The sequence below is a fragment of the Vombatus ursinus genome, unplaced genomic scaffold (assembly GCF_900497805.2).
Source record: "Vombatus ursinus unplaced genomic scaffold, bare-nosed wombat genome assembly UNPS02010822.1, whole genome shotgun sequence".
Taxonomy (NCBI): Eukaryota; Metazoa; Chordata; class Mammalia; order Diprotodontia; family Vombatidae; genus Vombatus; species Vombatus ursinus.
In genome coordinates, this window is record NW_020950600.1 from 87,773 (window position 1) to 106,019 (window position 18,247).

An 18,247-nucleotide genomic window follows, 5' to 3' on the forward strand; every position below is an offset into this window, starting at 1 on the left:
AGGCCTCTCTCAGGATTCACTTTGATCTGGGTAACCCTCATTTACCAGCTGGCATGAGGAGGAAGTTGTGATGAAATCCTAGGATTTCCCCAAGGGTAACATTCAACTGTGAAATTCTAAGATCTTTTTAAAAATGCATGTCATTGTAAGCCCAGAACAAGGCGATCTGAAGGTTTGGAGATCATCTTCCACTTAGCAGTTTCCTCACCAAGCTGCTCCTAAGGAAATGTAGAGAGACATGATCCAGGCCCTAGGCTCGTTGAGCCCCTGCCTAAGAGAGAGACAGAACCTAGACATGGATATATGGTGACTGGAACAGTGCAGAGTGAGCATGAGGCCTCGGGATGACAGACAGACAGAAGAGGGGAGGGAGAGTCAGAGATGAGAGAGACAAAGACAAACAGTGCAAAAGAGACAGAGAGAGAGAGACAGAGAGAGAGAGAGAGAGAGAGAAGAGGAGAGGAGGAGAAGAGAGGAGAGAGAGGAGAGGAGAGAGAGAGAAGAGAGGAGAGAGAGAGAAGAGAGAGAGAGAAGAGAGAGAGAGAAGAGAGGGACAGACAGACAGACAGACAGATAGAGAGAATGCGAAACTCAGTGAGAGAAACCCAACAGAGTCAGAGAGATTGACAGAGGCAGAAAGTCTGGTCCACCATGTCTAGGCCTGCTCCAGCCATAGTTCATTTCACAATCTCCTGTTACCTTCTCATCAGATGCCAAGTTATTATTTGGGTCACTCCATCCCCCTCTAACTTTCCAATTCCTAAACAATAAACAAATCAACCCACCATAGTTCCTGGAAAGGGTGTGGGTTCCTGGAAAGCCATACTCCTCGAGATGGCTCTGATCACCATTCCTGTGACTTTCCAAACGACAATCCCTTTCCTTGGCTGCCACTCTCCAATATGAGTAGTATTCTGTTAGAAGGTGAGCTCCTTGCAGGCTTGCTTGGTCTTCAACCTAGTTTTGGTTCCCAGGACTCAGCACAAGGCCCAGCCCATAGTACATGCTTAGTTAAGGCTTCTCCTTCCTTTCCTTCATTTATTAATTCACCTGATGGGCTAGTTGGGCATTTTCCTGGTCCTCCCAAGTCTTCCTGCTTCAGCCAAGAAGGGAGACTAGGTGCCTTTGGGAGCCCACCCCTGTCCGGGCTATGAGCACAGAAGCACAGAAGGAGTGATTGTCAACAAGTCTCAGGCACCAGATCAATAAGAGCAGTGGATCTCCAGAGAAATAAAAAGAGAAGCAAAAACACTGGAGAAAAAAATGATATGCAAAGACAAAAGGCACAGAGTGACAGATGTGAGTAGAGCCATGGGAATGACAACCATGGAGAGAGACAGAGGCTTTAAAAAAAATTAGAAGAGAAAAAGACAGAAAGACATGGAAATTGAAAGAGATAGGAGACAGGGACCATGATAAGACAGACAAGGATTGATAAAGTTGGCAGAGGCAGAGGGGGATAGTCCAGAACACCCTAGACCAGGAGCCAGGAAACCTAGACTCTAGTTGGTAAGTTCCCCTCTGGTCCTCAACTTCCCAGCAAGCAAAAAGTGTTAGACTTGGATTTCATCCCTGGTTCTGATGTGACCTGAGCAGATCACTAACCTCTATGAGCCTCAGTTTCTTCATCTGTAAAATAATTGTGCCTTTCGGGAGTCATTGTGAAAATCAAAGGGAACGAAGTGTGAAAAATCACTTTCCTTCAAGTATTACGTGGATAGCAGCTATTATCCGTAGTATTGTTATCTCACTCTCAGGTTTTTTGAAAAGGGTCTGAGGGCAAGGAAATTAATTAATAGTTGAGGGGAGAGAATAAACATTTATACCATTGCCAGACTCTGTACTAAGCACTTTACAAATTTTATCCCACTTGATCTTCACAACTACCCTGAGGGGTCAGTGCTGTTATTATCCTCATTTTACAGTTGAAGAAACTGAGACAAACAGAAGCTACATGATTTGCCTGGGGTCACACAGCTACTAAGCATCTGAGCCAAGATTTGAACTCAGGTCTTCCTGACTCCAGGCCCAGTGCTCTGCCATAAGGGCCAAGTTACTAGCTTGGCACAAGAGTTACGAAACCTTGCCCAAGCAACAAACTCCAGGAAAATTAAGAAGGACCAGATAGAAACCAATAACTACATGAGATAACAAAAATATTAAAACAAAGTCAAAAGGGTAGAAAAATAGAAGAAAATGTAAGGTATTCCATAGCAAAAATTTTTTTTTAAATTGACCCGGAAAACAGACAAGGAGAAAAAAACTTAAGAATCTACTTAATTTAAGGACTAAGTGAATACCATGGCCAAAAAAAAAGAGCCTAGACATCTTATTTCAAAATACTTTAAAAGAAAACTGCTCAGATCTCTTTGAACCAGAGGGCAAAGTAAAAATAGAAAGAATTCATCAGTCACCTCCTGAAAGAAACCTCAAAATGAGAACTCCCAGGAACATCAGAGCCAAAATCCAAAGTCTCCAGGTCAAAGACTAAATATTGGGGCAGCTAGGTGGCTCAGTAGATACAGTAGATAGGCCTTGGAGTCAGGAGGACCCGAGTTCAAATTCGACCTCAGATACTTGACACTTACTAGCTGTGTGACCCTGGGCAAGTCACTTGACCCTGATTGCCTCACCAAAAAAAGAAACTTTGTCAAAGACTAAATATTGCGAGCAGTCAGAAAGAAAGAATTCAAGCACCAAGCACCAAGCACCAAGAACCCCAGTCAGGATCACACAAGATTTAGCAGCCACTACTATAAAGGAGCAGAAAATTTGGAATACGATAACCTGGAAGGCAAAGGATTTGGTTTACAGCAAAGAGTAACTTACCCAGAAAAACTAAATATAATGCTACAGGAAGGAAGGGTGCGGGAGAAATAGACCTTTAATGAAATAGAGGACTTTCAAGCATTCCTGATGAAAAGATTGGAGCTTCAGAGAACTTTGAACTCCTGTTCAGAGGAGCAAAGAGAAACATAAAAAAGTCAACATGAATGAACAATATTAAGTAATTAAACAAGGATAGACACTCTAATATAAGAAGATGATACATGTATCACCTCTGATTCCTCTCTTCATCAAGGTCCACAGAGGGAGTCTAATTAGACAAGGCCTGGAAGTCATTCTGTTATGTCCTGATGACCTTAAAAGAAGAATGGAAAGAGAGGGAAAGAAGTATACAGAGAGGGAAAGGAAGGTTAGGGGAAATTATCTCACATAATCAGGGTGCACAAGGAGACATCTTTACAAACTATAGACATCTATACAAAGGAGGTAGAGGAGTGGCTGACACTTGAACCTTACTCTCATTTAAACTGGCTAAAGGAAGATTGTCTGCTGTCTGTCTGTCTGCCTGTCTCTGTCTGTCTTTCCCTCTCTCTCTCCTCCCCTCTCTCCTCTCTTTCTCCCTCTCCCTCTTTTTCTCTCCCCCCTCTTTCTCACTCCTCTCCTCTTTTTCTTCTCTTTCTCTCTCCTTTTCTGTCTTCTTCTATTTCTTTCTCTCACTCTCTCTTATTTCTCTCTCCTTCTCTCTCTCCCTCTCTTTTTTCTCTCCTCTCATTCCCTCTAATTCTCTCTCACCTTCTCTCTCTCTCTCTCTCTCTCTCTCTCTCTCTCTCTCTCTCTCTATCACACACACACACACATACACATACATACAATTGTGTACAAAAATGCATTTAATTCAAACAGGGAAATAACAGGGAGAGTGGAGAAAAAAGATGTGGAATTAGAGAGAGGGTAGATCAAGGGAGGGGCTCATCTTAAGAAAAACAAAATCTAGAGATGTACAAAATTATTTACATTTCTTTTGAGGTGGCAAAGAATGAGAATCTGAGAGGGTACCCATAAATTGGGAAATGGATGAACAAGTTATGGTGTGTAAATATGATGAAATGCTATTGTGTTGTAACAAATGATTAAAGGGATGTTTTCAAAGAAAGCTAGGAGAATGTGTATGATATATCCATATATATGTTGTGTGTGCATGTGTGTGTGTGTGTGTGTGTATATATGTGTGTATATATATATATATGTATATGGAGAGACAGAGACAGACAGACAGAAAAAGAGACAGAGACAAAGAAAACAACATGGTAAAGAGAAACAAGGTTGAAATACTTGAGCATTCTGATCAGCATAAGGACCAGCCATGATTCCTCTGAAATCATGGTGAACCAAGCTACCTACCTCCTCAAAGAGAGGTAAAGGACTCAGAGCACAGAAAAGGACAAGCATTGTTTTGGAAAATGGCCAAGGTGGAAATTTGTTTTGATTGACTGATTTGTCTTGGGATGTGTTTGTAACAGGGCTTGTTTTCAGTCTTCAAAAGTTCCTGGGTTTGAGGTAGGAAGGCGAGAAAGCAGATTTTTACTGAGTGAAAAAAATGTAATTTAAAGCCAATCAAAGGGACCAGAGGGCCCTAGGACTGGAGCCCCAAGAGTTCAGACACTGGGCTCAGAGGCTCTATTTTATACCAGGAGACTGGGCAGGAGAAAGCCACATTAAGCAGGGCTGGGCTGCTTCTGACACACACCTGCAGGCTCAAGTCTTACAATGCTGATCCTATTCTTACTATGTCTCCTGCTCCTTGCTCTGGCCCTTCACAGCAGGGGATCAAGGAACCCTTGGGGCCAGCTGCCCCCTGGCCCCACACCCCTACCATTGCTTGGAAACCTGCTACAGCTTGGCCCTTCCAGTTTGGACAAACGACTCATGGAGGTAGGAGATAGCACCAGGAGGGCAAGAGCTGGATTGTAAGGGATCCTAAATAATGGGGACCTGAGGATAGATTCATCTGAAAGGAAACAGGAAAATGACCAGTTAGGTGGAGCAGAGGCAGACACTGAAAACCATAGAGACAGAAGGAGAAGGAATATTTATGAGGTCCTAGAAGTTGGAACTGGGAGACCCAGATCCAAGTGAGGGCAAGAATTGGGAAGTCAAGAGATGGTAACCCCTGGGAAGTAGGGTTGGAGATAGCCATGAGGAATCAGGGTCCCAGAGACCAGAATGGGGGGAGCTGGAAAACCCAGACATCATTGGCTGAGGACCTTCCTAGAGGTCATACTGGTGGGGAGAGTCAAGGACGAGACTGGGGGCTTGGCACACCCAAAGGCTGGGATACCTTGTCTTGGGGTCCTGAAGTTGAAGGTAGAGGACCCAGGATACAGAGTGAGGGCTGGAGTCCCCAACACTGAGGTATCAGGGATCAGTAGGTTCTTGGGCAGCTAGGGGATGCCGTAGTGCATAAAGTGCTGGGCCTGGAGTCAGGAAGCTTCATCTTCCTGAGTTTGATCTGGCCTCAGACACTTCCTAGCTATGCGACTGTGGGCAGGTCATTTCATCCTGTTTGCCCCAGTCCCTCAACTGCAAAATAAGCTAGAGATGGAAATGGCGAACCATTGTAGTATCTCTGCCAAGAAAACCCCAAATGGTGGGAATATGATTCCCAGATGGGCTATAGAGTCTGGGTGCAAGGAAGCCAGGGACCCTCAGGCTGTAAGCTGAGAGTCTGATCTGGGTCCCTGTCCCTCCTGCAGCTGAGCAAGAACTTTGGATCCGTGTTCACAGTGTATTTGGGCCCACAGCCATCAGTGGTGCTGAGTGGAGCCAGCACTCTCAGGGAAGCTCTACTTCTGCAGGCAGACACCTTTACTGGTCATGGTGGCATGGCCGCTTTTGACCGCTGCACCAAAGGCAAAGGTGAGGGGGGTCGGGTGCAGAGCCTCCCTTCATGCTGAGGCCCTGGCATCATGTCTTCATCTCTCCCCATATCTCTCTGTTCCGCCTCAATGAATTTCTGTCTCCTTTGGGTCTTCATGACTCACATCTCCCCATTTCCCTCAGTCTCCATTCCACTTTTCTCTCACACATTCTCTTTCTGGACCAGTCTCCTGGTGACTACTCTCCCAATCTCTGCTCTTCATGTCTCTGCTCCACTTATGCCTCTCCTCCCCACTCTACCTCCATCAGTGTTTGGCATGTGCAAGTCTCCATGTCTCCATGTCTCCATCTTTGCTCTCCACATCTCTGCCCTGTCCTATCTCTGCCCTCCTGGCTCCCTCCCCATTGTCGCTGTGTCCTCTCTAACTCTGTCTCCCAGGTGGGAGTCTCTACTCACTCCCCTGTATCTTTGCCCTCAATAACACTGCCCCCTCTTGTTTCTGCCCTCCTATCTCCTTTCCCTTGTCTCTCTCTGTACCCATATCTATCTCCTATGTCTCTGTCCCCCATCCCACTCGGTCTCTCTCTCTGCCTTCTCTGTCTCTGTCCCCATTTGTCTGACTTCTGTTTCTGCTCCTTCTGTGTCCTTATCTCTTGTTCCCTCTCTCCCTTGTGCAGGAATTGTATTCTCCAATGGCCACCTTTGGCACACACTCCGAACCTTTACTGTGGGATCACTGAAAAAGCTGGGGATAGGGAGCCGGAGCATTGTCGAACGCATCCAAGAGGAGGCAGCTGCCCTCATTCAGGAGCTCGGCCTCATCAAAGGTTCAGACCTGAGACCTCAGGAACAGAGATGGAAAGGGAAAAACAGAGCAGCAGGGATGGCAGTGGGGACAGGGGCAGAGAGGTATAGGGAAAGAGATACCAGGTATATGCCAAGACACAGAGGGAGGCTGTGTCACTGAGAGCTGCTGCCTGGTGTCCATAGGAAAGCGCATCTGCCTCGGGGCAGGCCTGGCTCGCATGGAGATTTTCCTCTTCCTCACCACCATCCTGTAGCATTTCACCCTGTGTACTGTGAAGAGGCCTGAGGAGATTGACCTCTCCCCCAAGTCCACAGGCCTGGGCAATGTCTCTCCACCCTATGAACTCCGCCTGAAGATCCGATGAGCCCCAGCCCAAAGGGGTATCTGTCACACACAACTCCCCCACCTCACCAGCTCTTGTGTCTTTCAGCCAATAAAACCGCAAAGTTTGGGCAAAGAGCTGATTACTCCTTGAGGGTGGGGAGAGGGGAGGAGAGGTAGGAGCGAATGGTGGTAGAGAGAGGCAACAGATTACACAATTCTGAAGCACCAATACACAGTTATGCAACATCCAGGCACCCCCTCCCACACATGGGTCTCCAAAAGAAACTATCCCTGGTGGTCTCTCTGGGGCCATATCCATTCAAGAGTCATATCTCAGGAGCCCCCACTGATGTGTTTACCTTTGCTTGTCATCTAGAAAATGCAATTAGTTCAAAGCAAAGGCATTTAATGAAAAAGCATAGTAAAAAATGTAGTAATACAACATCCCCCCCATAAATTAGGGACATCCTCTCTCACAAATACACCATCAGCAGAAAGAGTAGACACATGTAGGGATAATGAATGAGAACACATCTAGAGGGAATATGTGTGGCCAACAGGCTGTTGCAGAGAGGCATACATGCAAGGACCACAAGGCCAGGGCACACATGTAGGAAACACATTAGGCAGGGTGCATGCCCACTAATGCTAAAGGGATGATGACATCTTCTATCAATGCCATCACACTGCTTCTGGTGCTCCTGCTCCCTTCTGTGGCTTTCCATTGGGCATACCATATAACTCTGCTGTATTTTTTTCTGGAACCCAGAGGCTGCGTCAGCTCTTTTCAAGGCAAAAGCAACCACTGTTTAGACTAGGGAAGACAGAGTTCCCTCCTTAAGACAGGAGTTCTTCATTGTACACAGCAACAGCCACCACGTTGTATGATGATTAATATTGATAGACTTAACCCTTCTCAGCAATACAAGGATCTAAGACATCTCCAAAGGCCTCATGAAGGGAAATGCTATCCACATCCAAAGAAAGAACTATGGAGTTTGAATGCAGGTCGAAGCATAATATTTGCTATTTTTTTCTTCTGTTGAGTTTTGTTTCCTCTTTCTGGTGGTTCCTCCTATTGGTTCTAATTCTTCCTACAACATCACTAATATGAAAATATGTTTAACAGGAATGTATGTGTATAGCCTATATCAGATTGTGTGCCATCTTGGGGCTGGGAGGGAGGGAGAGAAAAATTTAAAACTCAAAACCTTATGGAAGTGATTGTTGATAATTCAAAATAAATAAATTAAAAAAAAAAGACAGGAGTTCTCTCAACTACCAGAGTCATGGTCCTAGGAGCCAAGTTCCTTTGGAATACAGATCAGCCCAGACAGGTAAGTATAGTCCCTAGGTATTTAAATCTGTCTTTGAACAAGCTTCCTACTGCTGAGCAGAATCAAAGCCCCTGTCCCAGGCCTCTATCTGACTTTGGTTTAGAAAATTTCCTTTAACTCCAATCAGTCCCTAATTGTTGATCTATATTTCCTCTGAAACCATTCAGGGGTCTGCATTCCAAGGAATCACAAGAATCTGCATGGTTCTGAAGCACAAGGACTTCCCTCATCCCACACCTCCAAGACCCCCTACTTCAAACCCTCTGCCCTAAATTCCTGACTTTTATATGCAAAGGTAACTGGCAGCAAACCTCCCTGGCTTTGAGATGCCTTTAATTTGTCTCCAGAGAGGATACAAGCCTGGACCCAAATGTCCTGCCACCATCGCCCCCAATCTCCAGACGAGGACTAGGGCATGGAAGGGCTCCCTTCACATTCCAATTTAGGGCAGCAGGGCAGCCCCCTCCATCCATCCCTTAGCCAGACAGAGGCCGTAACACACCCCGGCCTGTCAAGATTCCAATATAACAATAACTGTTACCAGACTGAGGGAGCTCAGGTACTAAACCCTTCCCCTCTCCATCAAAGGCCCCCTGTCAGCTCTGGACGTACGCATGAGTGGTGAGGAAGTTCAGTCCTAGGGGACCCTGTTGTCCTTGAGTCATTTCAGTCATGTCCAGCTCTCTGTGACCCCATTTGGGGTTTTCTTGGCAGAGATACTGGAGCAATTTGCCATTTCCTTCTCCAGCTCACTTTACAGATGAGGAACTGAGGCAAACAGGGCTAAGTGACTTACCCAGGGTCACACAGCTAGTAAGTGTCTGAGGCTGAATTTAAACTCAGGTCCTCCTGACTCCAGTGCCACCTAGCTGCCCTGGGGGAGCCTGACCACCTAAAGAAAAGGGGGTCAGATTCTTTTCTCCATACTCTTCACCCCATACGCCATTCCAGTGCCCCAAGGGAAATTACTTGAAGCTTGGGTTTTGTCTCATGTGTGAGATCTTCACAAAAGAGGAGTGGAAAGGTACTCAAAGTACTTTATAAATCAGGTATAGGACAGTTATTTTATTTCCTCCACACAAAAGAAAGGTTAAACACAAAAGACTCTCATAAACACACATTAACAAAGACTTAAAATGGCATGCAGCAAATATTTTTATATAACTACTTTTATACTCTCCTAGGGGGTGATAGTTATCATCAAGACATGATGTGGAACTGCTGAACAAGCATTTTACATTTCATCTTAACTCTCTACTATTTAAATAATTCTCTCCAGGTTTGTGTCTTCTGCTAAGTAGCTTTGACTAAAGGACCCAGAATCTCCCAACCTCTCAGACTCACAGTGTTGCCCCCAAAGTTAGACAACATTCATCCCAGAATCAACATTTAGTCATTTTTGCTTTGGGAAGGAATCCCACAGCAGCAGCAGAGGCAACCAGGTGCTCCATGGCCTAAGCTCCCCCAGCCTGGCCAAGCCTCTGCTCTTGCTGACACTTTGGAGAGAAGATTGACCCCTCCCCTCCCCCAAAGGAGAGTTTAGAAGAGTCCTGGCAGAATTTCCAGATGGGAAGAGGAGGGATGGGAGAGCTACATCACTCTTTATTTTTAAGAACCACCAAGTCAGTCCTGCTCAGCATCCAGTAATAGGACTGTTCCATCGTCCCAAAAGCCTCCAGTTCATCAGCACTGAGCTTTTTCCCAGAATTGACCAGTGCATAGGCTCAGCACTCCAGGGGGCAGCTCCCTGATATACTGGTATCTCATTATAAAAGAATAGGGCCACTGTGGGGCCCGCTGAATGAGAGTGGCAGAGGAAGGGAGACTGTCCATCTTCTTTCAGCAAAGGGACCAGGGGAAACAAATGTTTCCTCTCCCTTCCCAGCACCCTCTGTACCTGGCTACTGGAGACTTCTGCTCCCCTTAGTGGCAGACAGAACCCACCTCTGACCCACTTGGGGAGATTAGAAAAGAGAGACAAAAATAGAAGCAGAAGCAGGAAGAATGACAAAAACAAGGAGCAGCATGACCAAGAGAGGTCCTGTCCCTCACATAGGCTGGACGGGCTGAGACAGTGCTATCTGAATGCACTTCTATCCCTGCTGCAGAGGGATGTTGGAATAATTGAGAGGGGAAAGGGCATAAAGGCCCGTAGATATACCTGAAGAGGCCTGACCAAAAGAGAATTCATGAAGGCCATTGGAACAGGAGCGTGCAAGGAAGCTAGGGACTTGATGAAGGCCAATAATTAAGGGGAAATGTGGTTGGCAGGCTGGAAAGAGACAGGGGATTTGGAGATAGAGTCAAGGAATCGGGGGTAATTGGGGATGCCAATTTGATAGAACAGGAAGGAACTAGGGAAGAGGTATTGAACGCCCCTAGAAATAGCCAGCAAACAGATCCCTAGCAGGTTTGTCCTTAGCTCTGAGCTAATGGGAACTCCCTGACTGACTTCATTTTGTGGGGAAATCTGTGGATCAGACCAGACCAGCAGCCTGACAATATTGGCAGCTGCAGACCAGACTCCTGAGAAATTTTACAGCAAAGGAATCCAAGTGATTGGTAGGGAGGCACAAGGAGGTAGCTGGAGAAGCCAAGAATGAATGTTAGAAATTAGACTGAAGAACTCCTCTCCACAGTTCCCTACCCCACCTCCCGTTCTCACTTTCACACTGTCTTAGCACCTGCTTTGGAATTGGCAAGCTCGATCTCCAGAGGGTGGCTGACTCCTTTCAAGACTCTAGGGGGAACTCTTAGGGACACTGGCTTCTAGGATTGTTGTTCACGAGCCCCAACCAGTGTGCTTCCCGTTAGCAATTTGCCAGCCAAACTTGGTCAGCTTTTAGAAAAGATATTGACTAAAGTGTATGGTAAATCAATCAACAAATAAATGTTTATTAAGCACTTACCATGTTCCAGGAACTGTACTATGAACAGTTGGAACAATTCCTCGCCTCAGACTAGAGGTTGCCTGCACATACATGGTCCCTGAGGAGAGTGGATTCAAATGTCCGTACAAAGGTCAAGAGGCACATGTGTAGGGAACATTTGTAGCAAGGATGTAACTCGTAGTTCCTGGTTATTGGAAGTCTTTCTCCCTTGGTAAAGTCTTCTCAAAGTCCCTATTTGGTGTAACTCTTGGCTGAGATCCTGGGATCCTTTCCTTTCCAGAATCCACAGCCATCCTTCTCTCCACTACAAGGGAATTGTTGCATTACCTGAAGCTAATTCCTCCCTTTCTATATCTGTCCTGGTCCATGTTTGTCTTCTTTGTCTTCTCCCTCTGCTCCCAGCTGGATGAACAGGTGCACTGTTTCCTACTGGTCTGTTCTCTTTCATGTCATGGTCAAAGGAGGCTTCATCCCAACCCCTACTGCCCTCTGGTACCAGCGCAAGGGTATCCCTCTTCAAGGAGCTCCCAAGCTTGGAGCTCTCCCCCTTCTGTCTGCTTAACTACTAGACTGACTTCCCACTGGCATTCTCCAGCTATTTAAGACTCTGCAGGTATGATTAACTTGTTTGGTTAACTGATTGGTTATTCCCATCTTAACCCAATCAAAGCTGTTCAAGCCTTGGAAAGGAACCACAGGATATGAACCATCCTGATTACTCATTTAAAATTTCATCATCCTCTAACACTGATTATGTTAACATTATGTTACATTATATTACATTCCATTAATTGAAGAGAGAACACAAGAACACTCCCCTCACTCTTGTTCTCTCTCTCTCTCTCTCTCTCTCTCTCTCTCTCTCTCTCTCTTCCTAACTCTCTTGCCCTCTCCTTTCCTCTCCCCTCTCCCCTCCTCTCTTTCTCCCCACCCCCCTCCTCATTTTTGGTCCATATGGTTGAATGTCCAGGCATGGCCAAATTGGCCCAGGGGAGTTATTCATTGCAGGTCTTCGTCAGAGGAATAGCTATATTCCTATCATCTCCAGGAACAAATATAAAATCCTGTTTTATGTTCCAAGTCCTTCATAGCCTAGCCCTCTCCTACATTTCCAGCCTTCTTACATCTTACAACCCCATCATGTACTCTTTGATCCATTCTCCCGGCTGTTCCTCCAGCAAGATTCTCCGTCTCTGGATTTTGTGCCTTTCTGCTGGCTGTCTCCAGAGAAGACAGAGAAGAATGGCCCTCCTCTCTACCTCCTGGCTTACTTGGTTTCCTTTAATCTCAGCTAAAATCTGACCTCCTACAGAAGCCTTTCCAGATCACCATTCATTCTTGTGCTCTCTCTCTGCTGATTATTTCCAATTAATCCTCTATCTATTTTGTTTGCATATATTCACCTGCATATTGTCTCCCCTTTGGGCTGCGAGCACCTTGAGAACAGGGACTATTTTTTGCCTCCCTTTGTATCCTCAGAGCTTATCACAGTGCCTGGCACATAGTAGGTGCTTAATAAATATTTGCTGACTAGTTTTATTGGAATATTTAATCCAGAGGTCAGCAAACTAAAGCCAGAAGTCCAAATCTGGCCCAAAGATTTGTGGGCCATTTGTGGGCCAAAAAATCTGCATTTTTTAAAGTATGGCCCACAAGCTAAGAATGTTGTGGTTTGTTTTTTTACATTTTTAAAAATAATTTTTAAATTATTTTTAGAATGTAAAAACTATTCTTAGCTCATGGACTATACAAAAACAAGCAGTGCAGTCCTTTAATCTGTTCATATTTCAAATGATGAGTTAGTTTTATATTTTCTTCTTTTTCTGTTATATTTTCCTAAATCATGATTTTTTTCTTTGTTCTTCCTCTGTAAAGACAGTATCAGTTATTTCATCAGTTATTTTTGCTTAATCTACTTTAAGGCAATCCTATTCATTGCCACAGGCTCTCTTCCCCTCCCCCTTTGGGCTCCTGCCCACCATTCACCTTGGCTACTCCTTTCTTCATTTTGGAGTTTTGCTTGGTTTATTAATTCCTTTTTCTTTCTTTCTTTTATCTGGTTATCTAATTCTTCCCTTTTTTTCCTCTCAATTATGTAGTCAGGTAAATTCTTCCTTCTCTTTCATGAAAAAAAGGAAAAGTGAAAAAAATCCTTCTTCTGTTCTTCTTCCATTTGATTTATTATATATTATATGTGTTATAATATATTACATTTTTGTTTCATTTTCTGTCTTTTTCTTTAAAAAGGATTTTTTTCCCTCATTCTCTTCATTACTTCTCTTTCTTTTCTATTTTAGACTTTTATTCATGGTCCTTATACTTATTTTATTCCTTCCTTAGTCTCTGTATTCCTTGTAGAATTAAAGCTTGTAAGATACAAGTTTGAGTTCCCTTTCCTAAATAGTTTCTCTGTTATCACCTTGTAAAGTTCGTCCCCTGCCCCCTTTTTTCTCTTATGACTGTCTCTTAGAAATGTCAATTCCTGCAGGAGACAGAAGGGATAGGAAGTTTCCCCTGCCCTTGATTATGTACTTTTATTATGCCCCTTTGCACTCCCCAGTATCATTTTTTTCCCATTAGCCAAGGAACCTCACTGGGCCCCACCACCCTTCTGGGTTTCAGTTGTTCCCAGAAGCTCTGATTTCATTTCTCCTGAGACAGGATGCTGTCCATGGACACACAACATTCTCTCAGAGATAGTGGTCATTCTAAGTAACAAATCCCTATAGATTATACCCACCATAAGGTCTCCATCTCTCAGTATGCAGCATCTTTCTGCCCCTCTGAAAGTGTTGTTCAGTAAAAACTTCTCCCACCACTGAATTGGGATTTTTCCCACTTTCTGTAATCTGAACCTCAAAGCCTGTTTGTATGGGACTCTTCTCATCAGTAAAGATTAATGCCTCAAAACCAAGCCTGTGTGAGGGATAGAGTTTGGGAGAGCTTGTGAGAAGGGAGACTCTGGTCTTCTGTCCTCCAACTTTGAGGGAGAAGTCACACTGTCCTAGGTTCTATCAGGTCCCTTAAGGGAGAGAAAGACTCTGGAAAGAAGCCAACATGAAAAAGACCCAGAACCCTTGATCATGTTCCTCTTCACAGCTTGCTTCAGTACTAGAGGATATGGGGAATTTCCCCTTGGATGAGACTCTCTGTCTTGGTTGAGATGAATTATTTTTCTCCCAATGGGAGATCTCATTCTCATATGTATTTGTCCTCTGCTTTCTGTTTAGTGGTTAACTAGGATAAATGTCTTTCTTTGCTATTTGCATTGTGTCTTCAGTGTAGAACTAGAATCTGGTGGGAAGGGAATGAAGCCTTGGATATAGAGATTGGGGCCTTCCTTTCCTGTTGAGGGATAGCCATCAGGAGCCTTGCTTGAACCTAAAAATTATTTCCTGTAGATCAACAATATTTAAGGGCAGATAGATAAAATTCTAGCTTAGTATCCTCTCTGTGGAGAAAGAAGATTGGCTAGCTTCTGGTCCAAGTTTCTGCTTCCCCTTGCTGGCAGGAATCAAAGTCTTCCATAGAGAAGGGTAGGGGAAGAAACTCTAGAGATATCTATTCTTGTCTCCCTTCAAGCTATTTCTGGATGGACCCATGTGAACACACATAACCTACACAGGTAAAAACAATGCAGAGCACCCCACGTGCCATACATCTCCCCTCCTTTCAATCCCTTCCTTTGCCATCTCATCCATTCTCCAATAGTCTTTTTTCTTCCCAAGAGATCACCAGAGTAATTTTCCCTTCATTATTTGCCATTGACTTGAATAGGGGACATCACATTCTCCTCTATCTTTATCTTTCCTGGTGTAGGTTTTGTAATCAAGACTAATCTAGTCAGTCAAATTGTATGCTTACCAAAAGAAGTGAACAGCAGGCTTGTGACAATATGAATGCCACTTGTGGGAAAGGGCCATGCCACCATCATCAGTGCATATGCTGCCACCATGATGTACCCTAATAAGGTCAAAAAAAAAACATTACGAAGACCTGGAGACCCTCATCATCAATGTGCCAAAAGAGGACAAGCTTATAATTCTGGGTGACTTTAATGCAAGAGGAGGCACAGACTACCACACGTGGCAAAGTGTCATTGAGAGGAATGGAGTTGGAAACAGCAAGAGAAATGGTCACTTCCTACTGAAGATGTGTATTTCATGATCTTTTCATCACCAACACTGTCTTCCATTTACCTAAATACAATAAAACTTCATGGATGCACCCTCATTGGCATTTAATAGACTATGTCATTGTAAAAAGAAGAGACAGACAGTCTGTGAGAGTGACAAAGGCACAAAGTGCTGGACTGATCATAGACTTATCCTCTCCAAGCTAAATATTTGAATTCAACAAAAGCGGTAGCCCTAAGGCTAGATATCTACCATAAGACTTGATGTCAGCAGGTTAGAGCACTTCTTCTTGCATGAACAGTTTGTTGCTAACTTGGAGGGAAAGTTGAGCGAACACACAGTTAACAACAGTGGAACAGAAAAGGAGTGGACAGTTTTCAGAGATTTAGTGTACAGCACTGCATTTGCTCATTTGATTCAGAACACTCACAAACATCAAGACTGGTTTGATGAAAATGATGGGGAAATTCAGAAGCTACTAAATCAAAAACTAGAACTCCACATGGTTTACCAGCAGGATACTTCATCTGACCCTAAGAAGGCAGTGTTTATGTTTTGATGGAGTTACATCAAAAGTAAAGTGCAAGAGAAGCTTAGAGAGATGCAGGATTCTTGGCTGAGCAAGAAGGCGAATGAAATTCAATTTTGCACTGATAGTAACAGTCCAAAGCACTTTTATGATGCCCTGAAGGCTATTTATGGGCCAGAGACCTATGATGCACCTCAATAGACCATCAATCAATGCTGAAGCCATTGACTGTTTACCTTAGGTTGAAATCAATCCCTTTCTAGCCAAATTTCCAACTGAAGAAGAGGTTTGGAATGTCATTAGGCTCCTTTCATGTGGCAAAGTGCCTGGTACTGATTCTATTCCAGCTGAGATTCACAACATTTGGGCGGGGACGGGGAAGGATATTGCTCATATAAAAGCTGACTAAAATTTTCTGGGTTATACAGCAAGAGAAGGTTATCACCTAGCAGTTCAAGGGTGCCTCTGTTGTCCCTCTCTGTAAAGGTAAAGGAAATAGATGGTCTTGTGACAATCACAAGAGGGTATTTTCCTTAGTTGTCACCAGAAAGAGTCTTGCCAGAGTCCTCCTTAATAAGCTAATTCTTCTCCTGAAAGATGGTCATCTCCCTGAGAGCCAGTGTGGCTTCAGAAAGGGCCAAGGAATTATTCATATGGTGTTTGCTGCCTGACAACTCCAAGAGAAACTCCAAGAACAGAACAGAGGTCTGTACACAATGTTCATAGATCGGAGCAAGCCTTTTGATACTACTGTCCATCGTAAGGGCTTACAGAAAATTATGTCAAAAAATTTTGGTTTCCTAGAGAAGTTCATCAGTATTGTACATCAATTTCATGACAGCATGCTTAGCAAGGTTCTGGAAAATGGACAATGTTCTGGCATTTTCCCAGTCACCAATGGAGGGAAGCTGAGCCGTGTGCTCACTCCCATGCTTTTTAGCATGATGTTTTCAACCATGTCATCAGACGCTTTCAATTATGATGAACGCTACATCAAGGTCAGCAAATGAACTGATGGTAAATTATTTAACTTGAAAAGACTACAAGACAAGACCAAAGGGGAGGTATTGGTGTGTGATTTTTTGTTTGCAGATGACTGTGCACTCAATACAGCCTCTGAGGCTGAGATGCAATAAAGTATGGATTAATTCTTTGCTACTTGTGCTAATTTTGGCCTGACAATTAACACCAAGAAAACAGAGGTTGTCCATCAGACCCCACCATACCATCCATACCTGGAACCATCAGTTACGGCAAATGGAGAAAGATTGAATATTGTGGATAAGTTCACTTACCTTGGCAGTATCCTTTCCAGGGATGTATACATTGATAAAGAGGTTGATGCATGCATTGTCAGAGCTAGCTGGGTGGTCTTGTGCCAGTGTCTCCCATATTACTCAATCGATTCCAAAGTTCTTAAGAGAGACCTTGAGAGTGTCCTTGTATTGCTTCTTCTGTGAACACTTGCCCTATGTGAGTTCTCTGTAAAATGGCCTTTTAGGCAAATGTATGTGTGGCATTTGAACAACGTGGCCAACCCATCGAGTTGCACTCTCTGCAGGAGAGTTTGAATGCTTGGCAGTTCAGTTTGAGAAAGGACCTCAGTGTCTGGTACCTTATCCTACCGGGTGATCTTCAGAATCTTCCTAAGACAATTCAAATGGAAGCGATTCAGTTTCCTGGAATGGCATTAGTACACGGGCCAGGTTTCACAGGCATACAACAATAAGGTCGGTGCAATGGCTCTGTAGCCCTTCAGTTTGGTAGTCAGTCTAATACCTTTTCTCTCCCACAGTTTTCTTTGGAGTCCCCCAAACATTGAGCTAGCTCATCTTCTTCTTCTAACCTATGGGCTGGACGCATAAGGTTGTCACAGTGACCAGGGCCTGAGCCCTGACTCTCTGCTCGGCTTGAACAAGCTGGTGGCCAAATAACCCTTTTGTCTTCCCCAGTGGGAGAAGGAATAGCTCAGGTACTTATGAGAGGACCAATATCAGAGACGGTCGAACTTTCCCCATAGTGGCAGGTCTCAGCTGTCCAACCATCTAAGCCCTGCCCTTAGAAGAAACAGTGTCAGGTCCTCTAGGAGACAGAAGGTACTCGTTCAGGGACCCAACATCACGGTCATTTCTGCCACTCCTGATCTGGTCCCAACATGAATACGATAGCCAAAGTATCTCTCCCCTTATACACCTTCCTTCCAGTTTCTTTCAGTGTATTTTTTTTTCAAAACTTTGTTACTTGTACTTGACTTCCATTCACAAGATTATTATAGCCAGGGTGGGGTGGGGGTGACAGGATGCTCATCATGCTGTGAAGCTACTTCACAATGTGAGGGGAAATAGAATTCTGCAAAGAGAACCTGTCCATCCTCCTTCCTTGCATAATAGCTAACATTTATGTAACACTTTTAAGGTTTGCAAAGCACTTTCCTAGTATTATTATATTTCCCCGCATCTCTGAGAAGTATATGCTTTTGTTAGCCCCATGAAAAAACTGAGACAGATGGTGTTTGAGTGATTTAAACAGAGCTAGTAAGTGTCTAAGGTCATATTAG